Source organism: Apium graveolens, chromosome 2 (assembly GCF_009905375.1).
Source record: "Apium graveolens cultivar Ventura chromosome 2, ASM990537v1, whole genome shotgun sequence".
Lineage (NCBI taxonomy): Eukaryota > Viridiplantae > Streptophyta > Magnoliopsida > Apiales > Apiaceae > Apium > Apium graveolens.
Genome location: NC_133648.1, coordinates 29,088,564 through 29,112,430, shown reverse-complemented (window position 1 = coordinate 29,112,430; position 23,867 = coordinate 29,088,564). Strand labels below are relative to the sequence as shown.

The 23,867-nt window shown below is 32.7% G+C and overlaps 1 long non-coding RNA gene across 2 annotated transcripts; it reads left to right on the top strand.

The window, feature by feature from the left end:
* Positions 1–224: 224 nt before the first annotated feature.
* Positions 225–23,628, top strand: LOC141707202 (uncharacterized). 2 transcript variants are annotated; one of them, XR_012569012.1, is made up of 3 exons: positions 225–372; positions 2,006–2,184; positions 23,220–23,628. It is a non-coding gene; the product is annotated as an uncharacterized LOC141707202 (long non-coding RNA). The 2 variants fall into 2 exon arrangements; XR_012569011.1 differs by having other exon boundaries at positions 1,997–2,184.
* Positions 23,629–23,867: the final 239 nt, after the last annotated feature.

Sequence of the window (23,867 nt, the reverse complement as noted above, 5' to 3'; positions counted from 1 at the left end):
GTAATGAAATAATGAAATTTATTTTGATATCTCATACCCCTCTCTCAAACCCATCTTTTTAAAAACAGTGAACCAAACACATGTATAGGTTTGGAATGAACGAAACCATACCTGATACCAGAATTAGCCGAACCAAACGACCCCCTTGATAAGAACTTAAAATACTCGCTGCGGAGTACATTTTAAAAACTAAATGGGTCAGAGTGAAATTGGCGCTAGCCCGGCCAGCAAGGCCCAAAAAGCTAAAATGGGCTCACGTTTTCCACCGGTGATCCTATATATGTTTATATATGTGCAACATGAGATAACTCGCCCAGAATTATCATTTTTATGCAGCAAACGAGGAATCAATCAGCTTATTCAATTTCATAAGTAAGTTTCATTTGTATCTTTTTATGATTACACCTCTTTTACATTTATTTGATTAGTTTCATCTTAGTTTTTTCTTGTGTTTAAACACTGATATTATTATATGTTTGTGAAATTATTTGATGTTTAAATCGTTTACCAACAATTGATGTATATTTGTTTATTACACATACTATTGTAGTATTGTTAATGAAAGCTATGTTTATGTTTGTTGAAAAGTTTTTGATTATTATAGATTATTACAACATGAATAAAACCTTCCTGCTTGTGTTTGTGAGTATGCGTCTTTCTTGCATACTATCCATTTCTAGTCTACTTGTGCAACTTGATTGCGTTTTACATGTGTGTTTGTAGATGCGGTGGCCGTCCGAAACTGTTATTAAAGGGTTTGGTTCTTATTTTCGACTTTTAGATATGATGTGCTCCGAGAAATTCTCGAGTTGAGTGAGAGTCGAATTATTTAGTAAAGTGAAATGAGATCTGACCAAGCATTTTACGTATTAATTAAAGACATGGTCCCATTAAAACCTATTTTAGAAACTGACACGATGTTAGAAATGCGCATCTCGTATAAAATAAATCATTCTAATATGTATTTAAACAAAAAATTTCTCTATTATTTTTACCACTGTCCCATGTACAGCATTCTAACAAATTGAGGTAGGTTATTTTTCACTTCTTTTCTCGTGACACGCATCCCAAAAACCATGTATTCGAGGAGAGGAGCAACATACCATTTCTTCGAAATTGAATCTGTCACTCTTTTAAGTTTAAAAATATTTCTGGGAAAAAAACCTTGCAACTTTCCGCTAGAGACCAAGGGCCTTAACCACTGGGTTATGGGAACAGTTGGTTATAATATCGATAATATGTATTTGCTGTGGCAAATGGCCCAAAGTTTGAATTGTGGTGTCCAGGGCAATTTCTTTATAATGTGGTTAACATACCTGTGTAATTTTTCGGTTGAAAGATGAAAAACTGGTCTCTTGATTTAGGAATGAAATGAACCGTTAAAAGTGAAGTTTCATCACTTTGACACTCACAGCTATTTATTAATATCCACTTAGCAAAAGAAAAATATATACACATATCAATCCGAGTAAAACTACACGTTTCAGAAGTAAATTTTTAAAAAGATCAATTGCAATTAATAGTTACTTAAAAAATGTAGTATTATGTATTGTCTCTTTCCTTATAAGTTTAAACCTCACGTGCAGTTCAACTTAAGTTGGAAGATTATTTAAACTATGACCTGTCAAGATTTTTACTCTTTAAAACTTAGGATGAGTACAAGTTGTGGGTCCAAGTTAAGTTGTTAGAGCTGAAAACATTGATAGCGAAACAATTGACCTGCCAAAAGATTTTCCAGTGCTGTCGCGTGTATTGAAAGTTGCAACACTTGATCCGATATTTGAAGGATTGAAAAAAAATGGTCACTTAATTTAGGGATAAAAAGAACGTTTGAAATTGCACTTTGCTTACTTTGACCCCCCCCCTCCATTTTGCCTCATCTTAAGACTAAGCCGAGTTGTTTCTTTTTCCTATCTTTTTAGTCCAAAATGACAAGATCAATTCTGAATGTATGTTGTCCATTACCAAAGTTTTTTTATTGAGACAGTAATTTTAGTTATTTCAGACATGAATACATCAAGGAATACTTTGAACTGTTAAAGTCTTAAAATGACCAAGAGTAGTGGGGAAAAAGATGCAGTTGGGTACTTAACGCTGGTGAGCCAAATTTGGTGTCTATTAAAATTGTCGCTGGGAGGATTTGGTACTCTGCCTCATTTTGGGGTTTTAATCGGAAAATGTAAGGTATGTATGTTATTACATTTGAAAATTTAGTGATGTTTACTTGATAGTTGATATAGATAAACGTGTTTGCTGCTTTGTTTTTATCTGTAGCTAGATATCGCATTCCTGTTAAAAAAAATTTGTAGTCGATCAATATCCCATAAAGACAATGCATACATACACATCTAAATATTCACATCACCATACTGCTTTTATAAGTTCCAACATATTTACTTGGTTAATGAGCTGATATGCAGAATTTGTTGCTGATTTTTTGTGTTTAGGCTGTCATTGATTGACCTGTGTATGCTTTCTAGGTTCTAGAAGTAGAACCATCACAGTAACTATTCCAGATTCCTGAAGTACGTATAACAATCACAATAACTATTGAGAAAGACTTTTTTAACAGATAAACAAAAATAGGAAACGAGAAAGGTTTATATCAGAATACCAAAATGAACAAATAAAACTATAACAAGCAGGAGATCCTGTAGTCAGTACTGACCAAGTCATCTTCCTAATTATTTTATAAGTTTTCCCCGAGAATTGGGTTTTAAAGCTTGAAATGGTACTTTTCCATTTTCAATCATACACTATTTTTAATCATACACTTCCTTGACCTCAGTGGCCACGGTTATGCTTCCTCCTGCCACCCATTCACGTCCTTTCAGCACCCGTAGCTCATAACTTGCGTGCTTGTTGAAATCATTGTTTTTCTTGAATGGAATCAAAGTTCGAGCAACTAATACCTTACCTGTGGAAGTACTTGCACCATCCGATGAGGATCGGTAGATTTCAAGACCCAAATAACCGGAGCCAACCAACTCATCCAATGGCATGTATATAGGTACATTCCAAAGGAGGTCTGGTGAACCATGAATAGTGTTTGTTTCTATCCAGTTCCTGGGCCCTATCCATACGAATAAACTGTAGAATCTTTTGGCAGGGTCAATCGTTTCCTTGTCAATATCTTCAGCTTTACAGATACCTATGTTGACCCACAACTCGGAATTCTTCTCAAGTTTTGGAGACTTGTCAGTTTGTCGGGCCATTGGAGCTAACTTGAACTGCATATAATGTTAAACCTTATTAGAAAAGTGTTAATACATGAGACTATTAATTGCATTAGACTTTCAAAAAGTTGACTGTTAATTCTATTAAATTAGTCATCTACCAATGAAACATATAAAATATCAATTAAGCCAAATGATGAAAATATATGAAAATGGCGCTTACTAGATGCATGTAGTTTGTTTGTCACGAAGATTTAAGTAAACAACTAACGGGGTCTCATGTTTAAAAGTATTGATTTAAAGATTATGATAGTTAATTTAAAGTGCAATCCATGCATAAACAATTTGAAACATAAGTGAGATTCCCCACCTCTTCGTGTTTGTATCTGATAATATATACAAACACTTATATTGAGTTTGTTTTTCTAATTGTTGTGCCTTGAATTTTGGGTCCAGTGAATGAGAGTCATAGTTGCAAAAATTAAGTAGAAATTAAAAAAAAATTCCTTTAAACAATGATATCAGTTGTAACTATGTCTTGGGCACCTGAATTTTTTTTTTGACTTCTCAACCAAATCGTTTATAAACATTTTTCTTTCCAAGAATCTTTTAACCTTCATTTACCAAACAAAATCCAAAAAAATATTAAGTTTTTTGTTATTACTACTTATTAAAATTAAGTGTCTTTCTAGTGAAATTTCCTTTGGTAAAGGTTAGAACAAAATTTCACTACAAATATTATTTTAAGAGGTGGGTATCATGCCTTCGGTAAAATTATATTTTTTATTTAAAAATGCAAAATAAATTTGAGCCTTGTTGGGGTATGATAGATGACAAGAACCATAGAGGTAATAGTTAACCAAATTATATGTATGATTTGCTCTTTTTTTTGCGCCATCTTTGACATGTCTTTGTCTTTGTTTAAGTACACAATTCCTTGTATGCAAATCCTCCTCATATGTAACTCCCAAAAATTATAATGGATTTAGAATTGTTTTAACAACGTTAACAATTAGGATGACTTTTTTCCCCAAACTAGAAGGTTGTGATAATATGCGTAAATAATAAATTCAATTATGTAATAGTTATAAATGCCTTATACATAAACAATCAAGCACATAAAACAATCAAACACATAAAGGTCATTAACGATATATTTATAATCTATGCGCTTCTATGAAAAAAGAGTAAAGAAAAGAGGAAACACGAAATCACACATGGCAAATAGAGATGATAGAGATATGGAAATGGAGATATGTTAGATGGTCCGTACCTTGTTATCTTTACGAGAATTGTCCTTCTGCAACTTTGGTTTTTTGAAGTCTTACGGAGAATAGTGAGAATTATAAATCGGATTTCTCCACAAATGATATATATGTATGAGATATTTAATATTATTTGATTACTTTTTAGCAATTTGCTGAAAATGCGAAGGATAAATGATTCTTAAAAGATTTTTTAAATTTCTTTTATGGGTGTAGATTCAAAAAAGTTGTCGGTGGAAGAATCTAGTTAAAATTAATGTGAAAATGTGAACAAAATTTCATTAATTTGTGAATATTGTTAAATTTAATTAAAAAAGTTATGAATGACATTTAATTCATATTCTAATATTCAAGGTATGTTCGACTGTTCGTTGATCTTATTATTTTTACAATATGGATTCTATTAGTAATAAGTATCGTTTAAAGGTCACAACAAGACAATTTAGAAATAAAGATATCTTGAAACCTTTATAGCCATCATTTTCCCATCAAGGGTTAATACTGCTTGATATTGAACTTCCGTGAAAATATAATAAGATGATATATAGGCCAAAACTCCACATTATATTTATTTGGGAAGGTTCACCACAATAGCTTTATCAGGATTTTCACTTTTATGGGTCGCCCAAGTGCTGTGCTATTTGCCTTGTTCTAGTACACTCTAGTAAAAAAATGAAAATGTAGAAATATGAAATTTCATTAAAATTATCAGTTATTTAGATAGATTTATTATTTAGATTTATTATTTGACTGCTAGTCTCTCTATTTGCTTCAACCCAAAAGTCCAACTTTTTGTCTAGATACAAATTTTTCAACATTTCTAGTTTGTATTTATATTTACTTATAAAACTCTCACTACAATCCAACGTAGATATGTAAGTTTTAGTTCAAAAGTTTGGTTCGTTAAAGATGGGTGTGTTCAAGCTTAACTATGTTTAAAATCAGATCATTAAGGTTTGTTGAACAAGTTAGCCCATAAAATTTCTATGTACAATTTGCTTGCAAACTACAATTCAAGAGCATACTAGTCTGTTTGTGAATGTTATAATCAAGTTTCTACATACATGAGTTATAACAATTGAGATTTTGTTGGGAAAATGATGGATGCGAGGTTTCAAGATTTACTTATTTTCATATTTTATTGCTGTGTCCTCCAGACAACATTTTTATTAATAAAATCCAGATTGTAACAATAATAAGCTTAATGGACGTACAGTGAACATTATAATAATAAGAAAAAATGCCATATTTTATTAAAGTTACTATAAACATTCACATACTAGTGACATTTTACTAAAATTCACATAATTTTTAATTAGATTCTTGAGTTAAAAGTAAAAAGGTGCTAAATTTTTTTAAAATTAGCAAAATATTGGCCCGAGTTAAAAAATAACAAATTGGTGGCCACATTTTACTCGCGCCTATTAAAATCGTGGCCGGCACTTTAACCATATGCCGTTCAATTTTAAAAAGTGAAGTCTAAATTGCTGAATGGTGGCTAAATTTTAAATTTATTTTTTAAATATTACTCCCTCCGTCCCCCTCATTTCTTTACATTTCTTTTTTATTGCTCGACACGCATTTTAATGATTCGATATACTATTGTTCCATAACTTTTTTTAAGATTTTCTTTTTCTAAATAAAGATTAAATGTTTGAAGTTTAATTTAGAAAAAGAAAATTTTGAAAATAAGTTATAAAACTATACGATATATAGATGCCTTAAAATGCGTGCCCGAGTAGTAGAAAAGAAATGTGGGGGACACAGGTAGTAATATATACGAGTTTAAAATTTTTTGAAACAAAAATTGATATTGTATCTTATTTTATACATAATATTGATGAATGTGTATCCCTAAAGTTATGATTTATTAGAAGATAACTCGTGTAAATTACGGGACCAAGAAAATTATTATATTAATTAATTATGAAACAATCAGGGTAATCTATTTATTTGTTATTTCAATTATAATTAACATAATCTATTTATTTAAGTTTACAAAAGAATTGCAAATTACATTACTACAACCATCTTTTAACATTTTGTTAAATAATATAGAATTCTGCGGGTGATAAAGATGTATTGTAATTATAGTATGATTTTACTATAAATAATAAAGAACTCTACGAAGAATAGAATTATTGTAATTACTAATTATAATAAGATATGGACACTTTTATTATATAATAAAAATGAACAATTTTTATCATTTAATTAAAAAGGAATTTTGCATTTAAGTTTTTTTGACAAGTATCCTTTTAGGGTTTAAATTTTTCATATTTTTTCTCTTTTTTAATTCCTATTAAGTATATTAATTATAGAAAAATTAATTTTTCTGTCCGGCCAATAATTTGAAAAGTGGGGTAAAAGTTAGCCACCACTCTGTGTTTTAATGTAATTTTATTTAGTTAACGAAACTTGACGGGTGCTACCTATTCAATATTCGGGAGATAAGTTCGGCCACCAACCTGTCATTTTTAAACCAGGGCCAATATTTTGCTAATTTATGAAAATTTTAGCCACCTAGATGTCTTTTCAATATTTTTTTTTAAATTTCACCACAAAATCAATGATAAAACTATTTCTTACAAAAATCATTTATCCTAAACAAGGTTAACAAAATGATGAAAAGCAATCAATCACATTAAATTTTTCACTTGCATATCATTTTCGGATCTCATTTTCGGATCTCGGATTCAATGGAGAACCAAAAAATTGTAAAAAAACATTGTGCACCATAGAGGTTCTGCAATTTTTTGTTCTACAAAAACTTTGGTTCTCAGGCTATAACGGTTTTAGTCATATGAAAAAAATATTAAAAAATTTTGAAATTCATCTTGCATGTCAGAATTAGAAAAATCTAGTAAAAGTACTACTCCCGACAATGAGACTCGTTTTTGATGTACAAGATTAATTTTTAAAATGATTTTTTCGACGATCCAACCGCACAGATGTTAAGATATATCAATTTTATTCATATGAAAAAATTATTAAAAAATTTGAAATTCATCTTGCATATTTCAGGATTAGAAAAACCTAGTAAAAGTACCACTCCTAACAGCGATACTCGTTCCTGATTTACAAGATTACGAGACTCGTTCTTGATGTACAAGATTAATTTTTAAAATGATTTTTTCGACGATCCAACCGTACAGATGTTAAGATATATCAATTTTATTCATATGAAAAAATTATTAAAAAATTTGAAATTCATCTTGCATATGTCAGGATTAGAAAAACCTAGTATAAGTACCACTCCTAACAACGATACTCGTTCCTGATTTACAAGATTAATTTTTAAAATGATTTTTTCGACGATACAACCGTACTGATGTTAAGATATATCAAATTTAGTCATATGAAAAAATTATTAACAAATTTGAAATTCATCTTGCATGTCAGGATTAGAAAAATCCGATAAAAGTACCACTCCCGACAACGAGACTCGTTCCCGATTTACAAGATTAATTTTTAAAATGATTTTTTCGACAATCCAACCATACGGATGTTAAGATATATCAATTTTAGTCGTATGCAAAATTTATTAAAAAAATTTGAAATTAATCTTGCATGTCAGGATTAAAAAATCTAGTAAAAGTACTACTCCCGACAACGAGACTCGTTCCTGATGTACAAGATTAATTTTTAAACATATGCTAGGTGTTTATTTTAAACTTATAGCAAAAATCAAAAGAATAGCATGAAAACAATAATTTATAGACATCCCTTGTTAGAAACTAGATGTTGTGAGTCTTTGTAAATCATTTAGAACTATATTGCTGAAAATAGAAGTGTCCGGTTTTTATTTGAAGGATCCGATTCGTATCTCAAACCTTCCCTTACCTTCTTACCGACACCCATGTCATGTTTAATAACAAAATTAAAGTGTCTGGGTAACATAGTTCTCAGGGTTCTTACGCTTTTCATGGATTTCAATTGAATCAAGTCCTATATAGAGATGCATATATGTTTGATATTATCTTGTGATTCGTCAACACACTGTCTATATCTTCTAATACCCACAATCTACTATGTTTTTCATGCTCATCAAGAGAGTTGTTACGTGTAATTTTCCTTCCCATATCCCAAAACAGATCATGCATCCCCAACTTATCTTTATCACTGATCGTTATTAGACATCTTTTCTTTAGAATTTCAATTTTACAATTGACAAATGTGTAACAAGTGTTAGGTTCCGAATTATCGTAGAAGGGGGGGTTGAATACGATAATCACTAAATTAAAAATTCTTTCGAATCTTTAGTGGATAAAAAATTTAGTGCTCGGTTAGTAGTTCCGTGTTCTTAGGTGAATAATGTTTGGGAATATAAAACGAGGAATACAAGATATTCGGGGAAGTATATATTCGTATATAAATCCTCGAGGGGTGTTGTTACACTCCGGTAAATAAATTAACCGGCTACAATCTAAGAACAACAAAGTTCCTAGCTTCTACAAAGATTTACAAATTAAATCCTATACAATGATCTAGCTTTTGTTTGTCTAAGGATTTAATTACCGGGTAACGATTATAATGCCCTTATGAATATACAAGAATTAAATCGGGCATTATAACGTTACTCCGGTGAGAAGTTAAACGGATATATAAAAAGTTTGAGCTTCTCTGTAAATTTTTGCTGCCATTTCACTGCTCTCTTGGGAGAGAAGATGAACAAAAATTAATCCAAAATGAATGGCTCTTATCTTTCTGCTGCAATGTGTAGTCTTTATATCCAATAAAATTGTGTGGCTGAGGAGAGGAGCTTGTTATGTGGCAACATAGTTCCTCTGTGGCGACCAGGTAAATTATTTGCTTGTAAAATTATTTGCATTTCTCTGTGGCGACAGGGGGAGGTACAGGAGGATTTATTTGCCTTGAATTTCCTTTAACTCAGTACACCTATGGCGACCAAGGAAGTGGAAAACCTGTGGCGACCATACTCTACTTAAAACAAAACAAAACAAAACATGTATATGTAAACTATATTTTCTAAACTAACTAACTGGTTCTTTTGTTTTTGTTTTTACTTTTATTTTCCTTTTCTTTTTTATTGTTTTTCTTTTTGTTTTGTTTTGCTTTTCGTTTCTTTTCCTTTTTTTGTTTTCCTTTTTTTTTGTTTTTCTATTTTCTTTTTCTTTCTTTTTGTATTTTCTTTTTCTCCTTTTTTTGTTTTTGTTTTTCTCTTTTTTTTTTCTTTTTAAGTTTAAATTGTAACTAAATTAATTTATAAAACTAACTTAAAAATAACTTATATAAATAAACTAATTTAGATTTATAAAATAAACTTATTTAAAGTTTATAAGATAAATTATTTAAAGTTTATAAAATAAATTATATTAAAGTCCACTAAATAAATTTATTTAATTTAACAATTAAACTTTGAGCTTCGCCAATCCCCTGAGTTGTTTAGCTGTATACCTCACACACCTCTTCTCGTACTTTAACAGATATAGGTTCAATCCAAGTACGTTTCTCAACTTAACAATCCTTCTATAAATAATACCCAGATTTTTTCACGAGTTGTTGACGCCTTGTGCAACTGGTCTGGTTCACAGACGACTGACCCCGATTCAGGTCTTCGTATTATGGCCTTGATTAAATTGTTAAGCTTACAACAACTTTATCGCTTCAGACACTGACTGTCAATAAACAACTGTACATTCACTGGAATCCTTTATGGAATCCTTTATGGTACTTTAGACAACGTCTTCATTAACCTCTATCTATACCCTGTCTTACTTCTTCAGATTCCTATGTTTCGAACACTGTCTATTTTCAATCAATGCCAATACACTGAAATCTTCTGGTAGCACTTGTATACTGAATCTTCAACATTTCTGAAACCCTAAAAGTCTTTAACCTTTGTTCTTCACTGAGGCATGATCATATTAATAAATTTCTTTTAGTGACCTGTAGACAGACTTCAGGCCTTCTTCTAATCTTCTGATTCTTTGTATTTGTCTTGTCTTCGTTCTTCCTTTCGTTCTTCCTGATTTCTTTTGTAGACGTAGTATTATTAACCTGTCCTATTCTAGTGTTGTTATCGTGTTGAGTTATCACGTAACTGTTCATACAACTACGCAGTCTCATCAACAATCTCCCCCTCTTTGATTGTTAAATCTAACAAACAAATTAAATAGAGAGGATAACTCAACTAACAACTAAAAAAGGTAATGTACCAGGACTTGTAAATAATGCTACTGGTTTCCTGGATCAAATACCGCATTTCCAGATTTCTTGAGTAACTGAAATGAAAGATGCTTGTTCCTCTAGCACTGAACTGATCTTCAAGTAGTTTCATCTTCATTTCCTTGATTCTTCAAATCTCTGCCAGATAATACTTCTCAGTCTTGAAGTAATCATCAGCAGAGTACAACCATATTTCCTGTTGAGAAGCGCATATCTCTCTTGCTTCTCCCCCTATGAGAATCAACTGCTTAAAGTAGATCACCTTCGTCTACCACCTCTCCCGTACAATAGAATCCACAGATAAGAACTAATGGTACTCCCCTTTGGAAAACAGCTTCTTCCCTTATGAAGAATAGTGATAAACCAAACCACTTCTTCTGATTACTAGGAAATCACCTTGTGTTTTACCACCTCTCCCGTACAATAGGATCTGTAGTTACAAACAACAATGGTGTGGTGTAGTATACATGTGCTTTACCTTTTTCATCCTCCCTGCTATTTCTCCCCCTTAGTTGAGGAATCCTCCAAACTATTATATAAGCTTTTATCTCCCCCTTAGAGAAGGAATGTATGCTGTTGTCTGAAGGAGTTCTCATATATTACTTGGTTGGAAAAGAAATAACAAGTCAGAGTCTGATCAACCATGTCCCTTTAAATGCTGCAAGAATGACTTCACTGTTGATCATCATGTTCACCAATCTTCCCAACTCCTTATACCTCCCAAAAGTGAGATCACCAATTGTTACCAATTGTTACCAATTGTTAGCTCCCAACTTGTTAGGTCTCGAAGTATTCTAATCCAATCTGTAAATGTTAGGTCCCTATGAGTTAGGTTCCAATCATAAACAGATTCGAGACCTGAAGTATCAATAACCATCTTTAGGGATAGGGAATGGGATATGGTGGTTCTCTTATAGATTCGAGACCTGAAGTATCACTCCTCTCATAGCTCCAAAATCTAGCTGTACCTGCAAGGAAAATCACCTTAGTCATCCTTAAGGAGGTCACAGGTGGTGCAATGGGAGTTCGCAAATCCTCATCCTTGTTAGACTCGTCAGATAAATCTGAGTCATAATCTACAAGTTGTTAATTTCCCTTTTAGGGTCCAGATTTGAACTCTTGGAAGGTAATTAATGATCCAAAGAATTTAGCATAAAGATCAAAGTTTCCTTCTAATGTCTGTGAAGACATTTTCTTGTGACTCATCAGGTAATATCTGAATCATTGTCAACAAGTTGCCGATCTGCACCTATGTCAGATCCACTATCCGCAAATGCATCCAGGGGATTTAAGCCTGGGGAGGTAGACACTGACCACTGACATATGGCTATTAAATCAGTATCCTCTCCTAACACCTGTAAGGGCAATTGATCCATTAAAGAACCTTGAACAATCGAATCTGACCTTAAGTGGTTGACACTTTTGTTTTCGTCAACTCTTCCTTTATGTGTGTAACCTATCTTTGTGCATCAAGAATTGTTTATGTTTGTGGTGGTGACACTACACCGGATACCTTGGCCGACAGGCAAATTTCAATAGACGCACCCTGTTGAGAGGATGAATCTAATAACTGTTTTTTTGTCTTTTCGGCCATTATATCTTTTTAACAAGATGCATGGGGCCTAGCAGTTGTCTCAGTTTTAATATATCTCAACTTTGTAGGAGACAGAGCTGCTGGGTTGACTTCAGCTCCTTCCTTATGTGGTGCACTAAGGCACTTTCTCCCTCACGCTCATTCATACTTCATTTTAGGGGTAAGAGAGTGTTGGTTGGTTCTATTTTTGTGTTTGTCTTTACAGTTTGGGATAGAAGACGTGAGTTTTCAACCTCAGGACTATCAAATGAAAGAATGCCATTGGAGGCTGAACCTGCATCACAGAGCATGTGGCAATATAGAGATAAAATGCACTTAAGATCTATAATGAATGAAAATTATGCATTTAGTCTTTTGAGAGAAATGATGTACAATAGTGATTTCAAAAGATTTTAATGAAATAAGCAATCGCTATTGTAGAAGGAAGTTTGATTTTCTCCTAAAACTGTTTGAGTGCACAATATGTTTTTATGCCTAAAAAGATAAATGATTTGATAAGACACAGACTGATGACCTGGCAGTATTAAGAAGAGAAAGAAAGATTTTGTCTTTTAATATGAATGAGTTTTTGTAAAAGTATTGATCACTTAGGGTAAAGTCTAAGCAATTCTCATTCATGTCAAAAGATCCATAATCTATCTTTATAAGATTATAATCAACAAAATTGTTTATTGATAAATATCCTTAATAAGTCTGATTATGCTGTTGATTTTAAGTTGAAGTGAATCTTTTAGATATAGCAAAGCATATAAATCCACTAGAACTTAAAATCTCACAATTATCTGCAACAAAATATTAACAATATATCATTGTCTGATACTTGTCAAGTACTTTGGATACCAATAATTATGTTGCATCTTATTTCAAATATTAAAATAAGATATCAATGAATTAAATACCAATTATCTATCAAAAAGACAGCAGCATTCAATTTCATATATCATACAATTGTGAATTCCTAACAACTGTAATATCTCAAACAATATTGGATCGATAAATGCCACAAATACTAATACTTCACAATTAGTTCATACTTGAACTCTTAACTAAATATCATTAGCTGATACAAGTCAAAAATTAACATACAACTAATCATGCTACAATCATGATTCTGATCTCAGTGAATTCTTGAGATGTAACATAGCTAAATTCACTAAAACCAAAATCTCATAATTAACTTATATCACATAAGTTACAATCAATATACTAGATATCAATTGTTGACAGATTTAGTTATAATCAATCATGCTGCTTATTTATTTTAAGTTAGTTTGAATTATGGAGCAAACAAAATCATTGAATTGCTTCAATTTCCATAATCCAAATTACCCAAACTAAATATTAAATAAATAAATACTAAATATCTATGAGTTAGATACTAGCACTTGAATATTTATAATTATTCTTGAATAATCACCAATAAAATATATGACTTATATACATGGCAATCACTCTCTGGATAATTAGTAATTTTAGAAATACTTTCTAAGCATATAAAATATTGAGAGTTTTATACACATAACTTGGAAAATACTTCAACTTTCAATATTAGTGATTTTAGAAATAAACATTGATTACTTAGAACAAAAAATCTAAATAATATCACTAATACTAAAAGTACCACAATTATTCATACATGATACAAATAACCATGCTGCATATTATTTTAATATAATTCAAATTATGAGACTGATATGGAATAGAACTGTCTACAGTCATAATTTAAATCAATTAAAATAATATTCTAACTTAATGTTATAATACTTAACTACCACAAATGTATATGACATTGTAATCATGATAATCAAGATAGTAGCACTAAGTACGAGGTACTGGATTACTGATAAATTCACAAGTCCTTTAAATATTGAAAATTTAATACTTGTGAACTTATATTAAGAATTCCTTACAGATGGGATTTCCAACTAATGTGCAATGAATGATATCCCACACTTACAAACCAGTCTTGAAAAATTAACTTTATCAATTGATTTAATAAATGTTTCTGTCAGTAACTCTTTGACTAAAAGACATGCTCTCGAAATAAATGATACCTGGTGTGGAGGTGTCTTGTCATAGAGTGTTCACAGAGTTGTTGGGATTTGAGGTTGTTTCTTATCATAATAAGAAATCAATCTTCTTCCACGAAGTTGACAGCTTCCTGAGATGCTTCTCTTGTCACTTAGGTTGACAGCTTCAGAGATGCTTCTCCTGTCTTTCTTACAACATGCATAATTTGTATCTATATAGCCAAACATGTTAAGCATAATATCTTTAGGGTACTTTACTCCAAGAGTTGGTAGTCCCTTAAGATATCCAATAATCTTGTTAATAGCTATACGATTGGATTCTCTAGGATCCACTTGGAACCTTGCACATTGGCATCTTGAGAACATTACATGTTGTCTATTAGCATTTTTGAGTAAAAGAGTGAGCTCGTCATACCTCTATAGCTTGTCATTATACCTGAGTTGCACTGATCAAACTTTAGTGGCTTATGTTGGTAAGTAGTCTTGGCATGTTCAGAATCTTCCAAATTTTGCATCTTCAAAAGATCCTCAACTTGTATTGCCATCATTCTTTTGGTTTACTTGAGCTTTTAAAGAAATATTATTTTGGCATGCTTGTAGTAATTCCAAATAGAATTGCAACCTTTCCAACATGCTACTCCATACCTACTCTACAATAACTTAGCAAATAATCTTGCACAAGTCTTTGTTAGTAGATCAACATATAACATTATCATGATATCACTGCACATATAAAATAATATGTTTGTATCACTGCACATATAAAATAATATGTTTGTGCCTATTGATACGAGAGTTATTAATATAACGACTCTACTAGTTCATATTTAACTGTAACTTCAGTTAGAGTGTCATACCATGTTCTTGACGATTGCTTAAGTAGTATACTAGTTCATACCAACCTGAAGTGGGCTTGTGAAGAAGAGATATACATAGTCCAACAGATCTGCAACTGCAAAGTCCATGAACGGTTGTGCATTGACTTCCTCTGACTCACCAACCAGGAGTACATTTGTACACATCTACTAGAGTCCAATTCCAAGTGTAATGTGTATCAGGTGCCTGATATGTCGTAATATCCTCAAGTCTCGTCACTGGTGCTTTCTGTTAGATACTGCTTCCAGATAATAACCTAGCATCCAGTTTGGCCTTGTCCCTCGTAACAATGCCATTGTCATCCAGTATTGACTTCTGGTTATCCTTGTACCAATTACAAAATTGTCATTTGGTTTGGATACCAGCTTCCTTCAATCTATTTGCTGACTGATTGAGCTCATCTTGCTTTGCAATCACCCAACCAATCCGGATCTATCAGAGATCTGTAACTTTCTTAATTTCTTCTTCAGATAGAAAACTAGAGAATTAATTATTCGCTCCACCATCTGGATCACTTAAGAACTAGACTCTGGGAATAGACTTGACATCAAACCCTTTGTCTCAGCAAATATGTTCTTGTTGTGTCCTCTGATTTTCAATGTGGTGTTGTGTCTGACTAGTTGATCCTTCTTTTGCTTTCCCTAAGCTGTTGCTGTGATTTCCTGAAAATCTTTACCCTTGCTGACTGATTTTATTGAAATAATGAGTTGTGTAGATACACTGCCATTCCACTGCTTGGATATGAATCATCAATGCCTTTAATTTCTCCTTTAACAGCTTGGAGCATTGAGTTGTTGAACTGTGCACTTAGACTTTCAATCATCTTCTGTTGATCAACCACAAATGCCCTGTAGGTTGTATACTCCACTGAGTAGCCATGGAAAATATCCTAACTAGTCTTAGCTGCAAATGCTAAGATCTTCAAACAACTGAAAACATTTCATTGTTTGCTTCTGTAGAACATTCTCTCCAAACACTTTCAGGTTATCCAGTGTTTGCTTCTGTTGGCCATTAACTCATTAGTGGTCTTCATGTATACATCCCGATCAAGGTTTGATCTTGTTGTAAACTGTATTGACTGCTTCAGCCCTTTGGTATTTAGAAAGTCTTGATTAGCTTGATATTTCCCTTGTAGCTTTAATCAAGTTCTGGTTCTTCCTTTGTACCACTCCATTATGACACGGAGCTCCCAGTGCTGAATATTTTTCAAAATATTCTTGATGTTACAGATATTAATCAGAACTGCTTCTTGAATTCAGTCCCATTATCTGACCATAAGATCATTTCTTTTACAGTTGCCTCCAGCTTGATATTCTGATATGATTAATCACCATCTGTGATGTCTTGTCTTGAGAATGCACGAACAACAACTTTGTTTATTAAAAGTAGTCAACTACCATTACTAAGGTATATCTTTACTTTGATGTGATGTTGTCTTTGACTCCTCTTTCTGACACGCCTCACATTTATCATCTTCTGAATTCCAGATGAGGCAGTCCTCTCACTAACCTTTTTTACAAAAGAGTTTCTTGAGTTGATGTTCAAGGGTGAGAGCTTCCAATGCCATAGCTAAACTTTTGTCAGATGAAGCTTTACAGTAGAAACCATTGACTTCACCTTTCTTGAGATTCCAGTCTAGCCATAAGCATATCCTTTCTTTACTCTAACAAGAGCAAGCTTCTCAACCTTCCTGCTTCAGATGAGACACTAATCCTTCTTTGAATTGACATTTTGTCCTTTGATGCAGAACTGTCTGATAAGAGGATTTGTGCCTTGATTATCCAGCAAGAAAGATGCTTCAATTTTTATCAATGACTCCAATAATTAGTTGTTATCAGTGATAGCAATTGTTGAGTTCATGATGACATCCCTTTTCGGTATAGCTTGTCCCGTAATGAAAACCTTTGTTGTCATCTCCAAAGATTATTGACGGAATAGCATTTGTCACTCATATTTGATTGTGAGGCTCTTTCATTGATCATATGCCTTGAGTATGAATTACCAAGAATACATATGAATCAATTAACCTGTTAGGTTCCGCACTCACAAATGGATTAACAGTTCTTGGTACCCTACTTATTAGTTTGGGTCCAGTTGGATTAGAGATTTTACTATAAACAGAGATACCAATAGCTGCAACCTCATCATGCTAATTCTTATCTTTGACTGACCATTTTCTTCATTTTAATACCCTTGACAAATTTGTCTCTAGGCTAGGGGAAAATTGGTTCCAACCTTACATAAGGAGGACTAGCAGTCTTTGCCCTATTGTAATCCTAAACATGCTTTTTCTATAATTAATGCAAATATTAAGAGATGCATTCATGGCATAAAGATAAGCAAGCATTGCATTGGGAAGACATGGCATTCATTCAGAAATATTACGCATAAGAATTAAGCAATACAGGCATGATATGAAACAAACATAATTAAAAAAATAAATCAGTAATTTTATCTAGTCCAATCCTGTTGATGTATCTCATCTAGCTGTCTCAATCCAATTATAAATTAATACATCTTAACAAACAATTAATCACATTGTAATAAGATACAGAGAGTACGCATAAACAAAGGTCTTATATGCTGAAAAAACATATACCTCACTAAAGCAATTAATCATGTTCAACAAATATTCAAACACATATTTAAGATCATCTAAAGTAACATGCACAAGTAAACATCAATCCTAGTTACCAGAAAAATAGTCTAGTGAACTAGTTCAGCATTATCTATGTGTGATGCTATCATGCTTGTGCGAGTGTTAAACATTTAAACATTATGATCTTATCATGCATTGAATATTGAGAGCAAAGTATTGCAGTGGTTCAAGAATTTGAAACCTGAGATATGTGAGTTGGACCATCTTCAGAGATTGCTATGAAAGCAAGATATTCATTATTCTCGTCATCTGATCCATCCCACCTCTTTCCCGTGCATTATAAGTTTTGACTGGCTGCTTCCCTAAGAAAACATTCCACCTTTGTCTCAACTCTTCAACTGAATCCCTACTCATCCTTGTTTGTCAAGCTTCTTGTTCTGTTGTAGCAAAACCCCTGATAATTACTTGACACATATTGCTTGTCAAACCTATAGCTATCAAATTTTGTTTATGTCCCAACCTCAGTCTTGTAATCACCCCTTGAACTGAATCTGTAAGAATCTCTGCTACGGAATAGATAGGCTTGATCCTTGGATATAGCATAAGTACTCCTTGTGAATCTGATGCGACTAAACTTTCCTGACAAGTGAAACACTGCCCTGACGTTCAGTCCCTCAAGTACTTCTACCTGAGCTTCCTTTGATTCAGCTATCAGTAACTCTTACGTTCGGTCCTGAGGATTCAACTATACTGCATGTAACTGAGATGTTTGTTTGTCCCCACTATTCTCTCTGACATCTACAATTCCTGCTTGTATGATCTCATTAATTCCTGGATAAATATAGCATTGGTACAAACCACTGTGTGACTGTATAATCTGGAATCATAGAGTTGTCTTAAAATCTTCGAAAAAAATTGTACCCGTAGAAATTTCATTCATTTCCTGCGTCTGAAAACCTAGTGGTATCCTATGAAGTAAACCTTTGAGGAAGTTCTACAATTTTCGTCTGTAGGTCTTGAAATTAGTTCCATTGGAGTAGGAGTTTTCTTCAAAAGATTAAAATCCACTTTAAAAGCCCGGAGAAATCCTGAGTCTACCAATCCTTGAGTACCCTTAATTTAATATTTAAGAGAAATAAAATTTCAGTATTTTTAATTTTCTTAGAAAATAAATTAATCAAAAATAATTATATACGTAAAATCTAATTTTCAAGAATTTCGAATTTTCTTAAAAATTAAATAAAATGTAAATTATTATTTAAGAAAAAATTAAATTTAAGAATTTTAAATTTTATGAAAAAATAAATAAATCTGAAATAATTATTTTAGGGTAACAAAAATTTGTTAAGTGTTGAGTGGCGACCAGGAATAACAGACAATTCTCTATGGCGACTTGATACAGATGTGCGCCGTCTTTGCCTTAGTTTAATTCGTCTCCTACGACTCTAGCTCTAGCTCTAGGAGAGCCGACTTCTATGACGACCTTGGGTTGTTTATATCTTATTTTTCACTCAGGGAGTTGTCGCAACAGAGAAGTTGACTGTTTGCACTACTATTTAATTCATGCGCGTGTTCTCAAATGAGCTAGGCTTGAATTTTCCGCGCGTGGCTTCTGTTCTGGCACATGTACAGGCGAATTCTGTTTACTGCAGGCGCGGGTATCTTCCCCGTGCGTGGGCGCGTGTACCAGCTTCCTGTCAACCACTGCTTGATTTCTCACGATTCACGTGGCAGCTAATTAATTTGCCGCCAACTTAAATGAACCAAGAAATGGTGCCACATTTGAATCTGTACACGTTTTCTGAGCTGCTTTTTCTTTTGTTTGCATCGCGCATGCCAACAACAATTACCCTTGAACTATTGCCAGGAAGAACTAAGAAAAAAAAATGGCAGCAAATGAAAAAGAATTGCCGAAGTTAATCACAACAAAACTGGCAGCTAAAACATCTGAAAAATAGATTAAATTACAAATTCTTATTTACGATAATTTAAATAATAAATTAATTTAAATCAAATTTATAAAATAAATTTATTTAAATAAAGTTTATAAAATAAACTTATTCAAGTTTAAATAATAAACTTACTTAAATTAAATTTATTGAATAAATTTTCTAAATCAAATTTATAAAATAAATTATGTAAATTCAAATTAATAAAATAAATTTATTTGTGGATCCTGATTTGTGTATCAATCAGTCAGCTCTGATACCAATTGTTAGGTCCCGAATTATCGTAGAAGGGGGGTTGAATACGATGATCACTAAATTAAAAATTATTTCAAATCTTTAGCGGATAAAAGATTTAGTGCTCGGTTAGTGGTTCCGCGTTCTTGAGGTGAATAGTGTTTGGGAATATAAAACGAGGAACACAAGATATTCAGGGAAGTACATATTCGTATATAAATCATCGAGGGGTGTTGCTACACTCCGGTAAATAAATTAACCGGCTACAATCTAAGAACAACAAAGTTCCTAGCTTCTACAAAGATTTACAAATTAAATTCTATACAATGATCTAGATTTTTTTGTCCAAGGATTTAATTACCGAGTAACGATTATAATGCCCTTATGAATATACAAGAATTAAATCGGGCATTATAACGTTACTCCGGTGAGAAGTTAAACGGATATACAAAAAGTTTGAGCTTCTCTGTAAATCTTTGCTGCCAGTTCACTACTCTCTTGGGAGAGAAGATGAACAAAAATTAATCCAAAATGAATGGCTCTCATCTTTCTGCTGCAATGTGTAGTCTTTATATCCAATAAAATTGTGTGGTTGAGGAGAGGAGCTTGTTGTGTGGCAACATAGTTCCTCTGTTGCGACCAGGTAAATTATTTGCTTGTAAAATTATTTGCATTTCTCTGTGGCGACGGGGGGAGGTACAAGAGGATTTATTTGCCTTGGATTTCCTTTAACTCGGTACACTCATGGCGACCAAGGATGTGGAAAACCTGTGGCGACCATACTTGTACTTAAAACAAAACATATACATGTAAACTTTATTTTCTAAACTAACTAACAACCACAACATGGTCTGGTTCTTTTGTTTTTGTTTTTACTTTTATTTTCCTTTTTTTTTCTTTTTTTTTTTGCTTTTCTTTTCTTTTCCTTTTTTTGTTTTCTTTTTTTGTTTTGTTTTTCTATTTTCTTTTTCTTTCTTTTTGTATTTTCTTTTTCTCCTTTTTTTTGTTTTTGTTTTTGTTTTTTTCTTTTTCTTTTTAAGTTTAAATTGTAACTAAATTAATTTATAAAACTAACTTAAATGTAACTTATATAAATAGACTAATTTAGATTTATAAAATAAACTTATTTAAAATTTATAAGATAAATCATTTTAAGTTTATAAATAAATTATATTAAAGTCCACTAAATAAATTTATTTAATTTAACAATTAAACTTTGAGCTTCGCCAATCCCCTGAGTTGTTTAGCTGTATACCTCGCGCACCTCTTCTCGTACTTTAACAGATAGACGTTCAATTCAAGTACGTTCCTCAACTTAACAATCCTTCTATAAATAATACCCAAATTCCTTTCACGAGCTGTTGACGCCTAGTGCAACTGGTCTGGTTCACAGACGACTGACCCCGATTCAGGTCTTCGTATTATGACCTTGATTAAATTGTTAAGCTTGCAACAATTTTATCGCTTCAGGCACTGACTGTCAATAAACAATTGTACTTTCACTGGAATCCTTTATGATACTTTAGACAACGTCTTCATTAACCTTTGTCTATACCCTGTCTTCACTTCTTCAGATTCTTATGCTTCGAACACTGTCTATCTTCAATCAATGCCAATACACTGAAATCTTTCGGTAGCACTTGTATACTGAATCTTCAACATTTCTGAAACCCTGAAAGTCTTTAACCTTTGTTCTTCACTAAGGCATGATCATATTAATGAACTTTTTTAGTGACCTGTAGACAAACTTCAAGCCTTCTTATAATCTTCCGATTCTTTGTATTTGCCTTGTCTTCGTTCTTCCTGAATTCTTGTGTAGACGTAGTATTATTAACTTGTCATATTCCAGTGTTGTTATCGTGTTGAGTTATCACATAAATGTTCATACAGCTACGCAGTCTCACCAACAACAAGTTTCCAGTATCTTAGCGACATCTTCTTTCTTCCATCCAATGTAGAAACAAGCAATATTAAGAAAAATATCTTGCAGATTAGGGTCAACCGATTTCAATGCAACAAAGCAGATCATAAGGTTTTTCTCGACATTGTCAATGGGGGATCGCTTTAACTTGTCTATGAACCATTTCCACCCATCCTCAGATTCATTAAGCAAGGTCGAGCCAAAAACCTGAAGAGCTAATGGAAGCCCTCCAGTATGGTTTAGTATTTCTTTGGACAATTCAGTGAATGTGTGTGGTACTTTATCTTCATCAAATGCATGTTGGGTAAAAAGACGGTGCGACTCCTCTTTATTCATTTCATTTACCTTGTATTTTGCTTTTACTTCAATTCTATCCAACATATCTTCATTTCTCATTATTATGACCATACTCCCTAAAACAAATGATCCTTGTAAATATTCTAGTGGTTTCGGGTCATCTAAATCATCAATAACAACAAGAACTTTTCTTGAACAAATTCTATCTCGTATCAACTCAATTCCTTGGTCAACATTACCAATGCTAATGTTGTTACGTTTAAGAACGTCAGCAATAAGTTGCTGCTGCAAAGATACTAGGCCATGTCTCATTCCTGAAACCTCCCTAACATTTGCTCGAAAGCAACTTCCCTGAAATCGTTGATAGTTTTGATTATACACAGCTTTGGCAAGAGTTGTTTTGCAACACTCCACCCATACCATGTATACCAATCTTAGTGACAGCTTCTACGCCAGTGTTGAACAATGTTGTTACGCCCTTAACACGAGTATGCAACCTAGCTGGATATTTGGAAACATATGAAGTTGCTGGATTTATCTCCAATAGAACCCTTTCAACGACTTCATTGACATTATCAGCTTGAGACCTGCAATGTAATCATTGTCATAGAGCATAATGACTTTTGGAGTATTTCTTTCAATTGTTTCAGAAAATTGTATAAAATGTGTTTTGTTGCTTGTTTGATAACAATATAATTGAGGGAAAACATTATTGTAATGGAGCTGAATGACACATGAACTAATTACCAATTAAGGAGAGTACAAACATGAATGTAGAAAACACGTAAATGATTCAGCTTGTTTGAATCAAATTATTCTTGACTTGCAAGCTAAAATTCACTGTTTAAAGTTAAGTTTGCTACTTTTCTCGACTTGGAACTTGTAAAAAGAGTTACTTGAACAGGTCCTGTTTTGATCCAATCTCTCTGTTGAATAACGAAAGGCAATATAAATGTTCTTTATACCTGTTTTTAGATATATGGAATACTGAAAAGTTCGCAACTTCGTTTAATGTAAGGCGCCAATTATTCAATTTCTCCACATCATATCGATTTTGATGTTTATCAAAAGCTTCTTTGACACTTGCAGATTGGTGACGCGCACAACACATGGATGAATGTTGTAGAACACAGGAACAACCAATCTCTTCATTGTTTTGGAACAACGGAGGATCTGTACCAGCTCCTCGAGGCACCATGATGAAGAAGCATAGTTTCCCGAGAGAACAACAATGTAAGTTTTGGATTCCTGAATAGCTTGGATCAATGAATCTGAAATTACGTCTCCGCTACATAGTTGAGGATCATCCTTAAAGGTTCGAATGCCAGTGCGATGTAAGTCTTTGTAGAGATGATCAGTAAATGTATATCTTGTATCTGTACCTCTAAAGCTCAAGAAAACATCCCACAGTATAGGAGGTGAAGTTGAAAATGATGAAATTTGATTATAACTTGTGGAAGCAGCCATTATTTCAAATGTGAAGATCTGATTAAACTACTGTATGTTGTTTAACATGTAGAATGAGGGTAATGAAACTACTGGTATATTGTGCGGATATGAGAGAGTCTTTAGGCAGATATTTGCCAGTCAACTTTTACAGGAATGAAAACTTTTGAAAACGAAAATTTAAGAAGGAAATATTACAATTTGTTGTCATATAGAAAAACATTTAAGAAAAAAATTCTATATAATCCGGAAGAAACCATACATTAGGCACGAAGGTCAATAAATATAATC